This window comes from Dermacentor variabilis, chromosome 3 (genome assembly GCF_050947875.1).
Source record: "Dermacentor variabilis isolate Ectoservices chromosome 3, ASM5094787v1, whole genome shotgun sequence".
NCBI classification, from domain to species: domain Eukaryota; kingdom Metazoa; phylum Arthropoda; class Arachnida; order Ixodida; family Ixodidae; genus Dermacentor; species Dermacentor variabilis.
Window position 1 is genome coordinate 90,422,758 of NC_134570.1, and position 12,788 is coordinate 90,435,545.

Genomic DNA, 12,788 nt, shown 5'->3' on the forward strand with positions numbered 1-12,788 from the left:
GTTTATCTATGTGAATTACTCACAATGGGCGGCAACCGATCACAGGAAGAAAATTTGCCGAAGAATAACAATGGATTGTAGTGCATATGGGAGGCAGTATCAAATCCTTACTGGGAGCTTACCTCGGTCGTTCAAAGGAAAAGTGTATAAGCGTTTACACTCCACCAGTGCTAAAATGTGTGACAAGAACTTGGGGCTTTACAAAGAAGCTCGAGAACGCGTTAAGGACCACGCAATAAGCGATGGAGCGAAAAACGTTAGCTGTAACTTAAATCGACAGGTGTGGATCAGGTATAAAACGGTGTTAGCCAATATTGTAGTTGACATTAAGAGAAAAAAAAACGGACCTGAAGAGGCCATATTACGCGCCATCTTAGGCGAGGGCCAGTTTATTTGACAATGTAAGACCCTCGCCTGAAGACTTTTCGTCGAACTTTGAACTATGCGTAGGACGCATAAACAGTGGGCTGTTAGATGTACAGAATGGGTGCCAAGGGAAGGGAAGTGCCGTCGACGGTGGCACAAACTTATGTGGCGTGATGGAATCAGGAAATTTGCAGGCGCAAGTTGGGATCACCTAGCGCAAGGCAAGGGTAATTGGAAATCGGAGGTAAAGACCTTCATCCTTTCTATAAATATTTCAATCCCAAAATCAATATTCAGCTTTCTACAGTAACTAGAATTTATTGTTCTCTTTGAAATCCAAAAATAACATTAAAATCATTTGATAGGTTATCACAGAAAATCATTTCTCCGGTTTGCATGTATTTGAACAGGTGGCATTGGATTTTCGTCCGAGCTAAGCCATGTAAGTATGTTCTTCTCTGAGAAGAACAACCCCTTCCTAAATACCGGAGACCACTTAATAGATTCGCGTGTTAGCTTTTCTGCTACTACTAATTCGAGGCCCAGCTCGCTTATCTTTACTTACCACACCACGTACATTGCTAACGTTATATTTCGCCATAATACTTAAGTACCCTCGCACTTCGTTGAAGTGGACAACGCCTTCCACATTTGAGTGCAATTCCGCAAAGATAGGTATGCAGAAACTCCACTGTATTTGTCTAAGTGTGCGTAAGCATTGTGCCACTTGCTCATCTCCAGGCAGGCCGGTGCCATTATCAATCTTGTTTAACTTGATCCGACCAGTGTAAACTCTTATCGGTAGTTCTCAGCCTTATCGGACTCAATTCGACCCTTATCAACCCTTATCGATTGTTATCAACCTTATTAGACTCGATCCGACCCTTACTAGCCCTTATCGGTTGTTACCAGCCTTATTGGACTCGATCCGACCCTTATCAACACTTATCGGTCCTTATCAACCTTAACAGCCATTAAAGCCCATATCGCCTTTTCGCACCTTATAAATCCACGTGGAGCCATTATCAACGGTGATGGGGCCCACATGAATCCTAATCAATCCTCATCATTATCAACTCACTGATTGCTTATCAGTGTTTATCGCGCGGCGCTAAATGCATGACACCTCAGACCGCAGCAGCACGTCGGAGATTGAAGGAACGACCCAACGGAAGGCGCATCCCGCGACTACCGAAACGCATCGGGAATATTTGGCAATAAATTAACAGTAACTTTCCTTAGGCTCTAAGTCGGCTATACATGTCTTCCCGGAGATGTCTTTTATTCCACCATAACCAAGTCTTTCAACAAAGCCTTTATTAATACTTTTTTTTGCTTCAAAATTCGTTTTGTACAGCCACTACAACCCATTCATATATCGTTCAAACATACTCCCCTTCTGTAAGCGTGCCTATTTGGCCCAGCAAGTAAAACACTCGGCTCCTTAGCCACATTGGGTTCGCAACCGCAACCTCCAGCGTTTTTTTCACTTCGATTTTTTTCCCGGAAGCGCATCGTGTGATGCGTTACGGACGGACAGACAGACGGATGGACAGATTTTCATGGTGAGTTGCTCAAGAATGCTTACGCATTAAAAACTACGCAGTCTTACATACATTCAGTCGCTTATTCCGCGGGATTGACGCATTTTTCAGAGCTCGTGAACAATTTCAACCCAGGCATCATTGTATTTCATACTTTAGCCGATGCAAATAGTCATCTCCATCAATCAAACCATGCTTGAACTACCTGCCCTCCATGTGTTCAGCTCATTATGCAATTGATAATTGCGTTAAACGTGACAACACTACAGAGTCGTGGTTAAGGTTTCTAGGTTACATCATACAACAAATAATTATTTAATGTGCACCCAAAGCTCTGTGCGAAATTTATTTTACTGGCGCCGCATGGCGACGTGCCATCCGCGTCAGCAAATTGAATTAGCAATCTTGCAGCTCGGCATCTTGGAAACTTGCATGTGTAGCTGCTCGGTAGCAGAATGTAATCGCCGCTGGGCAACCTCGCCGGCTTCTCGTAATCAGCTTTCTTTTTTTTTTTAGAAATAGGCACGTGATTCATGCACGAGTCAATGAACATGAAAAAACGTGTAAACTAAGCACAAAGTGAAAAACATCAGTCACCGGTGGGGAAGGTGGATCGCGTAGCTCGTCCTGCTCGCCTTCTGCGCATTGCCGAGCAACTTCTGCACGATGGGGTTGCTGTCGTCCAAGAAGGTGTCCTGTCCCCGCGTGTAGAACGGTATAAAGGCGTAGTCGCAGAAAGGGTCCAGGTTCATCTTGTCGTGCGTATAGTTGGTGTCCAAGGCTCCAAAAGCGCACCACACCAAATTTCGCTTCATATGTCGTGGCCCGATTGTTGCTGCAGCGATAGAAACATGACCGCTGCCTCTGCATTCTTTCTTTTCTCAGCGCATATTTTTTTCAGCATTCATGTTACTGTAAAGTGAGTCTAAACACTCCGTTGTCGAGTGTGGTTCAGGGCATGCACAAAACGAAAAAATTCAACGGCGATTACGATGCTCTCTATGCAAAATTTGAGCGCAGCTCTATATGTGTTTTTATTTCGCGTGTCAATATCTTGCATTATGATTATATAGGTACACGGTTTATACTATGAAGAGAACACTGTAAGTAGCGTAGCTGGCGCGAACAATCTGTTTCGTGCGGCACACTGCAAACGGAGCGAAGTGTGGCGCGACTGCCTCGCTAATCGGGAGATCGCGAGAGGAAGCGTGTAGGTGACGTGTGGGCACGAATTATAGCAGCCGAGGCAGACAGATCTCCTTTCATGCAGCGCTTTGTTTCCATACAGACGACGCGCGCTACTCTGACGCCATATCGTAGCCGTCGTCGCCGCACTGTCCATCTTGCGCGGCACTACGATTTTCTCGCTCTTTCATTTCACCTACGACGAGAGCGGGCCTTCGTCGCGGGGAAGTCGTGCCGCTAGTGTCAACGGCGACAACACCCGAGGGAGTGTCACATCGAGCCTTACTTGTAGCTGCTTGCCATAGTCCCCTGCAGGAGTAGTTATCCCCGTCGCACACGCTGTTACCGCAGACTGACCTCAGCAGCTGACGCCACGGACGAGAGCGGCCCTCCCCCGGCCACGGCACCCTAGTTTCCCCTCCCCCACGGGAGTGCAGATGAGATCACCCACGCAGCTACGGATGCCGTGGCAACCGGCAACTGAGCGCATGCACAGGCCGTCTCCCCTATGCTCCTCGACCACTTTCCGCCTCAAGCTTTCACTGTAGCTTCCTCCTATGCTTCTTCCTAGCGTAGACTTTGCTCTCGCCCCCGCAAGAGCATAGAGATTTTTCGCGGGGGCGAGAGGTTACGTTTCAAGCGCAACGCTGAGGCGCCCGTTCCTCCGTTGAGCGTCGGCGTGCCTCGGCGTGCATCGGCGTCTCTCCTCGTAACCGAGCGAACGAGCTCAACGAAAGATGAAAGCGAACGCGAAGCGCAGTGAAACGTGAAACATTTTAACATATGCCATAAGGTAATTATTTAAGACTAATTAGTCAATTATGCATTTTATTTTTTTGCGCAGATAATGTCCGCCTCTTCGAGTAGTCAGCTCATGGGCTATAATTTTGCTATCTGGCGTAGGCGATATAAAATATTTTGAAAATATTCGCAAGAACACCCGGTATACTGGTAATCTGGTAATCTTAGGCAACTAAGCAGCAGCACAGTGCGAAGAAATAAAAGCGTCTACTCACTTGTTGTGGTTGTTGTGGTAGTAGTTGTAGTGGTGGTAGTAGTGGTTGTGCTAGTGGTCGTGGTTGTGGTAGTGGTAGTAGTAGTGGTCGTGGTTGTGGTAGTAGTAGTAGTGGTCGTGGTAGTAGTAGTGGTGGTTGTGGTGGTAGTAGTTGTAGTTGTGGTGGTAGGAGTTGTAGTGGTTGGAGTTGTAGTTGTGGTTCTGTAGGAAGTTGTGGTTGTTGCCTTCATAGTCGATGTTGTAATGACTGTAGTCTTGGCTGTGCTTTGCGCTGAAAAGAGAAATATGCAGAAAAATAAAATAATTGGCTGTTACCATTCCTGCCAACTTCAGCGCGGTTGCATTGGGCGATTACATACTCCACAAAAAAAGGCCACTTATAACGGTGGCAAAATATAATCGCCCCAATACAGCAGCTTTCTTGCCACCGAGTAACTATAACGTTATTCAAAGATGCGGCTTCAATTACTACGTATTGGTAACGCTTTGCCGGTGCTAGCATATTTTGTCGACGACTCAACATTGACTTTCCACCATACAGCAGAAACTTGTTTACACTGAAAAATTTAGTCAAAGTTCAAACAATTATTGTCAGAATTGGAAAGTGGCCAGAATGCACACAAACAGATAACAAGGACGTACCGGAGCAAAAGTGCAGCAATATTGATGTAGCCACCCCGTACGTCTCTCAGGTGTCATCCTTTCCCCACATTCATAAGAGGCATTTGGTGCCTTTTTAGTTGACTATAATCTTTGTGGTGATTACCACCTAAGGTGATGCCCTAACTATACGTTGACACATTATTACGCAGTTTCTTATTAGTTCGATATAAGACTTCGTACTTATCGTACTCATCATAGCAACTTTCACTAGCTCTAAACACGCACAGGCATTCACCCCATGGGCGCCTTCGTATATTGCGCATGAATCAAAACACATCAACTGTAGTATAGAGTGAGGAAGCAAATAGGTCTTCAGGAGCAATTCCCCATAACAGTTTTGTGTCGTCCTTACGGCAATAATGTGATGTAAGAAAAGATCTATGCAATTTGCCAATGGCCAGATTCGAACAGAAGACATACAGCACAAAATCCTGATACCGTTACCATCACACCATGGTCCCGATACCAAGAAACTTGAGCCGATCCCGAAGATGGCGAAGTAAAAAAATTGATAGCCCGATGCTCCTTTTTTAACGCGAAGAATGGGGCAATACAGTACGGCGCGCTAGTGACTCAGCTCCCACCTCATCCCCAAGTCGCTTAGAAAAATTTCGTCATTCATCAAGTTACACTGGAGGTTGCATCGCCTTTAAACTTTATCTACCGCGAAGAACCACATTGCTTCCTGAACGACACCAAACAGCTGAAGCCTATCGGTCTCTCCAACATGTCTACTTGCAGGCCGGTTGCGATAGCAAGTTTGTGACTTTAGCTCGGATATGTGATCCGAAATTTGGCATATAACAATTTTTTTCTGTAATACCTATCCTTTTACTACACTAATAACCTTAAGCTCAACAAGAAAAAAGGAAACTTCCTGCTAGCTAAGATTTAACCGTACAACGTTAGCTATGGTAAGTGACGCAAAACTTAAAATTCAGTCATATATTGCCAATAAATGTTAGCATTCTAACGGTGGCCTCTCTGTAGTATGTTATTCGCACAACTGAGGGGGGGGGGAGGAGGGGAAAGACGCAGCATTAGCGGAAACAGGCGTGCTTTCAAGTTTCAAGGTATAAACAGAATGTCCTACGAGCAATATGAATGCCGCAATATCACTGCATCAGTCTAAACAGCCTTGCCTTTAACAAAGCCAATTTTACGAGAGCCAGAATCGCTAAAAGGAGCCTCGCTTCTCTTACACTCAAGTGGAAAGCAGCAGCCGCTGGGTAACCACTGCGGAAGGTCGACTTAGGAGCATAGCAGAAAGAGGAATTGTGTATCACGAAAAATAATGCGATTGAGTCGAGACCGGGTAGGTGAACTAAGATTCCTAACGGTTAACAGCCTGAATAGCAGCCACGCGAAACGGATATAGTGTAGCCAAAAAGAGACCGCCCGAAATTACAGTCCTTGCACGCGTATAACATACAATTAAGCGAAGCGTCCAATCAATTTCATGTACAGGCCGTAGCACATCCTGTAGAGGGCTTGCCTGTCGTGCACGTTTCCTTGTAGTGATTTACGTTACTGTAAGAGTACAGGAAACGCGAATTCAACGTATGAATATTCAAAATTTGATGCTTCGGAGTCTTACTTGTAAGGAAAACGAACAGGAGATAGCAAAGTGACAGCAGTAATACAATGAGGAATGCGAAGACTGCTGCCAGGATGAACTTGCCTCGCCTGCGATATGGAAAAGGAGGGGGAAAAGGAAAATCGATCAACCACTGATTTGATTACGAGGACTGTAGCGACATGTTTGGTCTGAGCGAGCCGTAAGTAGGCCAGGCATTTAGAAATTGACGAAAGGTTACGACCTTCATCAGCACTTTGCAAGGATTGTACCGACGGCAGCATTCGTATGTCAGCAGCATGCTTAAGCTTTGGCTCCAAAGCATGCCTTTAGCATACCTTTTATTTCTCACATAGTGTCCCAACCTGTTTCCAGATACGAGCAAACATAGGCCTGGACGGCGTACCATTGCGCCATCATCTGGCATGCGGTTAGATACTAATGGTCGTGCAGACCTTTTTTTGCAAACTAAAGCTGTTTCTAAATCATGCTATCCCAAGTGGCCCCAACGTGAGCCATAATAAAGCACTCCGCGGAGGGCACAATTTGAAGGCAAGACACAAAACTATATTAGTCGGCGCAACAGCATCTTGTCATTTACTCTTTTTAAGGAATGGAACATCCGCAACCGTATAACCCTGATAGTTACTCAACACACATTCACCTACTTAAAAGCAAATTACTAGGCCTTAAATCTCAATACCGAAGTTAAGAAATATCGGTCATTGAAAGAAACTTGGTAAAAGACAACTTAAATGAAACTCGCTATCATAGCTGGAGCTATATGTATCCAAAAGAAAAGGCAAGGAAAGGCAATTCACTATTGTAATTCTCACACCACTTTGAAAAGGATATAAATATATTCAAGCACGCCTTTGCTTAAATTGTGCCTAGCCATATGCATATATTTGTTGTGGTGTTGTGGTTGAGATGACTGTTCATCATGCATCATTTCATGGTTGCCAGCTAGTGACCTTCAAACAACGAAGCGAAACTCGCGTACCAATTGTGGGTCTCAGACGAGCGTTCACTTGGGTAGTATGACGTCGGCGGGCTGTAAGAGGTGTAGTGCAAACTTTATTCGGAGGCGCAAGCAATACCAGAGTGAGCCGAAAATTCTAGTCGGGCGCGAGATATACCAAAGCATACATAATGGTTTTTGCACATAGTATCAACGTAATAGTTAAATATTCCCTGCGAACTATTACTCAGGCAAGCTACTCGAGGACGAGGATAATGATTTTACGACAAAATAAATACTGAAATGTTTAGCCAGGTTTATTTTTAGGGAATCACTACAAATGATGTAACTAGCGACTCTAAGCCAGCAAGTTAGGACGGCCCATCTACAAGAGAGAGATCTTGACATGAGGCTAATTTTTCCTAAAGAGAATTCAAATAGTCAAAATTTCTTTAGAAATTGGGTACGAAGATTTGAGACAAATAGACTAAGGTTCAGGACAACATTCATTTGGACTAGATGGTGCATAATTGAATTAGGAACGAACAGAGCCAACTAGAATGATCACGTTCACGTTCTCCCTCTCGACATCGTCTTAGTTGGCACTGTTCCTTCCTAATTCAAATAGACTAAAACAACAATAATTCTCCCGTCAAGAGTGGGAATAAAATCAAGACTGCGCAAGTGTTTACTTGGCTCAATACATTTCGCAGACGTTTCTCTATGGCAATGTCGCCGGTGAATCGCAATTGCAAGTGAAGGTTTCCTCACAGATATTTGTTCTTTGCTTGTCTCGATTAGCACGCAATACTACCATGACGTTGACTTGAAGGTTCAAGCTTTTGTCACCCATTGTCTATTCAAATAGAGCCAACGAGCTTTACATGAGTGTCTTCCATGCACTTGTTACGTGCTGCCAGATCTTGTTCAACCCCCCCCCCCCCCAGTGGGCCTCGAGCTCTCTAAAAAAACGAATTTATATTCCGCGCCAAACAGAAGCTCTTCGACTGCTTGTATTCGGATTTGGATCCAACTGAAATACAACAGGCAAATAAAAGTAAACCGGCTATTGACGCGAACATCGCACAGCCTTAGGAGATGGGCATGAAAGGGTGTGGCCTGCATAACCTATCGCGGCAACGGCAGTAAACAAAAGGAAGGGGGGGGGGGACATCATTTTCGTCAATGTCGTCCTTGTGGAAAAAGTTATGCTGGTCGTACCTGTCGATATGCGCCCACAAGCCCAACGTAACGCAATGTTAAGAGAATGAAATTTGAAGGCTTCAATGCTTACACTCGAACTGGAAGAAATAGAGCAAGAAAGACGCCACAGGCGCAGCTGTGTGAGTTTACGGAAGAAATATTGTTCTAAGTATTACTGCATGCCCTTTCTCATTCATACATTGAGGACCCGTATTACGTAGTGAAAAGTACTCTGCCCATCTTAAGTGAACACGGGCAGTAATGCGTTGAACACGGAGTAATGCGCTGCACATGAAAGCAGAACTGAAAGTACCCGTTAAATGCAAAGGCCTGAAGCGCCATACATCATAGATACGTAACCAGGTGAACCACCGAAATTTAGGCGCAGAAACACTGACTAGCGTCGCAACCACTACATCTGACGTGCCATATCTCAGTGTAAAAAAAATAGAAAGCTTCATGAGGACACCATTGCATCATAATTAATTCCATATAATTGTTATACGTATATTTCGCGCTCAAGGAATGTCTTTTTCAATAACTATAATTACACCATTCTAATATTTGTCATCCATCGCTCAGACTTACCATTTGCATGACACTTCGAGCGCACCGCAATGAGCACAAAGAAAAACTGTAACTGAGTATTGTGCCACAAGTGGTATAGAACCATTAACTGTGTTTATATCTGTGGCCTACTTCTTTACTGTACCTACGTCTGTCATAGTCATTCATTACTCTACAAGCAATGTCATGCAGCGGCTTTGCTTTCTCAACATATGTCGGTGCACGTGTCAAACTGCGTGTCCGCCTTGTTTGGTGCTTACATTTCTGCAGACCAAGTTAACAGATTGGTGTTTGAAGTAGAATAAGATAAATGTTGCAACGTGCCTGGCGAATCAAACTGAATTTCGCATGACATTCCTAATTAAGCAGTACTGAAAGAAGGAATATAGTGCACATTTTATTATATCATAGCATTCAATTACCCACTTGCCTAAAGCTTCGTCTACCAAAGAATCTGACGAATGCTGCACAAGAGTTTTTCCGTTACTTGTTACGAGCGAACCGTTCCTAGTTACGCAATTTAGGAGGCTGTAAAAATTCGAACTCCCCTTACGGTGAGTGATTTTTGCAATGGCGTTTCTCGGGGCGTTTACGCTGTACAACATTTACAATTTAGATGGAGTCATGTATGGAGTAGCAGGCAGCTGCAGGTGAAAAAAAGATATGAACAGAAACTTCAAACATTTATGCCTAGTCGTCCATTTTCATTCAGCCGAAAGTTTTCTGTGCAAATTTCTGATGAACGTAGAAACATGTTGTTACTTACGTGTTCGTAATGGCTGTACTGATTCATGCGTTGATCTTCCCTCTGCAAGCAAGTTATCAAAAATAAATGTCAGCATTATTGTAACAGCCGTTGAAAGGGACACAACTGTCCAGTAATTCGTGCACAGTCGTGGCGACAGGAAGGCATGTAGGTTTAAGTGCGGTAATTTAAAGCGCATCCGTCGACATCTGAGTTGCGTCAAAAGGCTGCTTGAAACCTCCACAAGAATTGCACAATAAACTTTTTCCTGTATCATAGTTTCTTCAGAGTGCCTGTTCGTACTTTTTGTAACAACGTTAAATCGGACAAACTAAGCAGGCATCTAGACATCGCATAATTGAACGTGCCACAATATTTGAGCTTAACAATACTACTGCTTCATACTGTCGCAATACTACGCTTTATCGTTGCCAAACTTACTGTAGATGGACCCCGATGTGCAGAGATGCCGAGTCCGTTAGACAGAAGGTTATCATTTTGCGGGTTTTCGCTGTTCGAAACCAGGGACCATCTGGCACTTCTCCATCTCCGCTAGCCTAAAGTTTTAATGAACACGCCGTAGAACGTTCTTGGAGAGGGTGCACTGAGGTACAGGACATCATGCTTTGATGTAGTTCTGATATTTGCGAACAACGTAACACTCGCAAGAGAAAGTTTCGCCTTTGGGACACCTAGTTCAAACGGACGTGTAGCGTATGAACGGTTCGTCAACCGGCACGTAATCAATTTTCACTGCGGAGGGCGCAATTGAACGATACTTGTACGGGTTGACACTCGCAGCATATTCTCTTTTTAAGGTATTCAACCGCTTCCAATATTACCCCACATCGAAATGTTACAATACATTGCGGATTATTATTAAGTGAGACTTGAATTTACGGTTAAGTAGATATTTGGGGCCATATAACGTAAAGCTATTGCAACCTATTTCGCTTCAATTTCTGCGACTAGCGCTCCAGGATTGGTTAATATAATTCGGGGCACTGCTATTTCACTTCCCCGTTCACGCAACGCTGACCGCGAGGCCTCCCTGTCTAATATGAAGCGTACACACTGACTTTGCACGGTTGGGTAAAAGAAAACATCATTAGCATTTTACTTTTACTATTACATGTTTTTTTTTTCGCAATGAGGTCTGCGATATAATTTGAAATGTTTGCGGTTGCGCCTATTTCGCTTGTCTGTCATGCGACGTCGCAAAACACCGAAAATTCACCCTTGATAGGGACGTGTACGCACTAAAGATGCATTTTTATGCTGAACAAAACTGAGAAAACTGACAAACTGTCATAACAGGTCAGGAAAAGACTGACTCCTTTGAAATGAATAAAAATTGCTGCCTACCGATCCCTCTAAATCTAGCTAGACGGTGCTGCCGTCAATGATTTCTTTCTCTGCATATAATAAACATTTCTGTGTAGCAATTTACCAATGTGTAGCCCTTTCGGCACATATACGACATCGCTCTGCCAACTTGGCCGAAGATTCGTTTTAGCGGCATGTTATGCTTCGGTTGCACGCCGGTACGGTTTCCAATCAGTTACCGCAAGCTAAGCAACGGTGAAGCGGACCAATCGCAGACGCTGGTAGCGTCTTCCTCATCAAGTTGTCTACTTTCACTGCGATTGCTAAGGTCTATCGAAACTTTCTCCACTTGGGCACGTTCCTCGCCTCTTTAAGGCAATTTGATAAGAAAGACCGGCCAATGTACTCATGGCTATTTGCTTTCAAAGCAAACAATAGTGACCATCCATAAACTTGTAGAACGTTTGGTTGGACTGTTCAAACAACGCTTCGTGTCATCATCCGATACATGTTTCGGCGATACCGTATTTTTATGCCGGAAAAGCGGAATGAAATCAGAATGAAACAGGGGCGCTATAACGTAAAACTATTCCAAACATTTCTATTCCAATTCTGCAATCCGCCCTCCGCGATTGGTCAAGAACTTTATTGAACCAGCCCCACTTCGCCTTTCTATCACGCGGCGTCATGAAAACCGTGATAGCTCCCCATTTGATATGACGCGTACACACTGATTGTGCCTCATTAGAGAGAACAAAAAAAAATATTTATTTCTGATTCGACGCCTTTTAGCCATTAACCCTCGCCTACTGGTCAAACGTTTTCGGGCTTCACCCACTTCACCTGCCTGTAACGCGACGTCACAAAACCGCGAAACCTCACCGCGTGAAATTGACGTGTACGCGTTAAAGCTGAGCTAATATGCCGAACAATACTGAATTTCTTTCTGATTAGCCGCAGGCATGTCCTTTCCGGAAGGAATAAAGAATGGCTGCCGCCGATCGCTCGGACACTGGCTACTCGCAGCTCACGGAGAGCGTGGGTTTATTTGCGTACAATAAACCTTTTTGCGTGACCGTGTAACATTTTCAAGCACTTTCGGCGCGTTTACGACCTCGCTCTGCCAACTATTCTTTGCTGAGGATCCGTTTTAGCGGCATTCTTAACCTTCCGTTGCATGCCACCGCGATTTTCGACCAGCCAAGTAAGGGAAAGCGGATTGATTGCAGATGCCAGCACCACCCTGTTCATCCTGGGCCGGTATTTTGTAGCGATGCCTTCTCCGATTCTATGCTTTTTCAGGCTTTTCGCGCTTGGCCAGTGGTCAGAGCGACGGTCTGCCCACATTATCAACAGGATCAGGCGGCCGTGTGTGGTGGATGATAAGAAAAGCATAGAATAAGGCATAAGGCATCGCTACAAAATAGCGGCCCTGTTATCGATTTTCAATGCACTGGCTCGGCCCCATCGAATCCCTTTCCACTTGAACGTGCTCCTTGCGTCTCGTAAGCCAATTATGTAAGACAAGCCGCTCACGGTAGCCAATGTTATTTGTTTAAAAAAAACAATATACCTCCTAGAAACGAGAAGAGGGGTTGGTTTGCCTTAGTCAACCCTGCGGATAACAGCCCGATGCT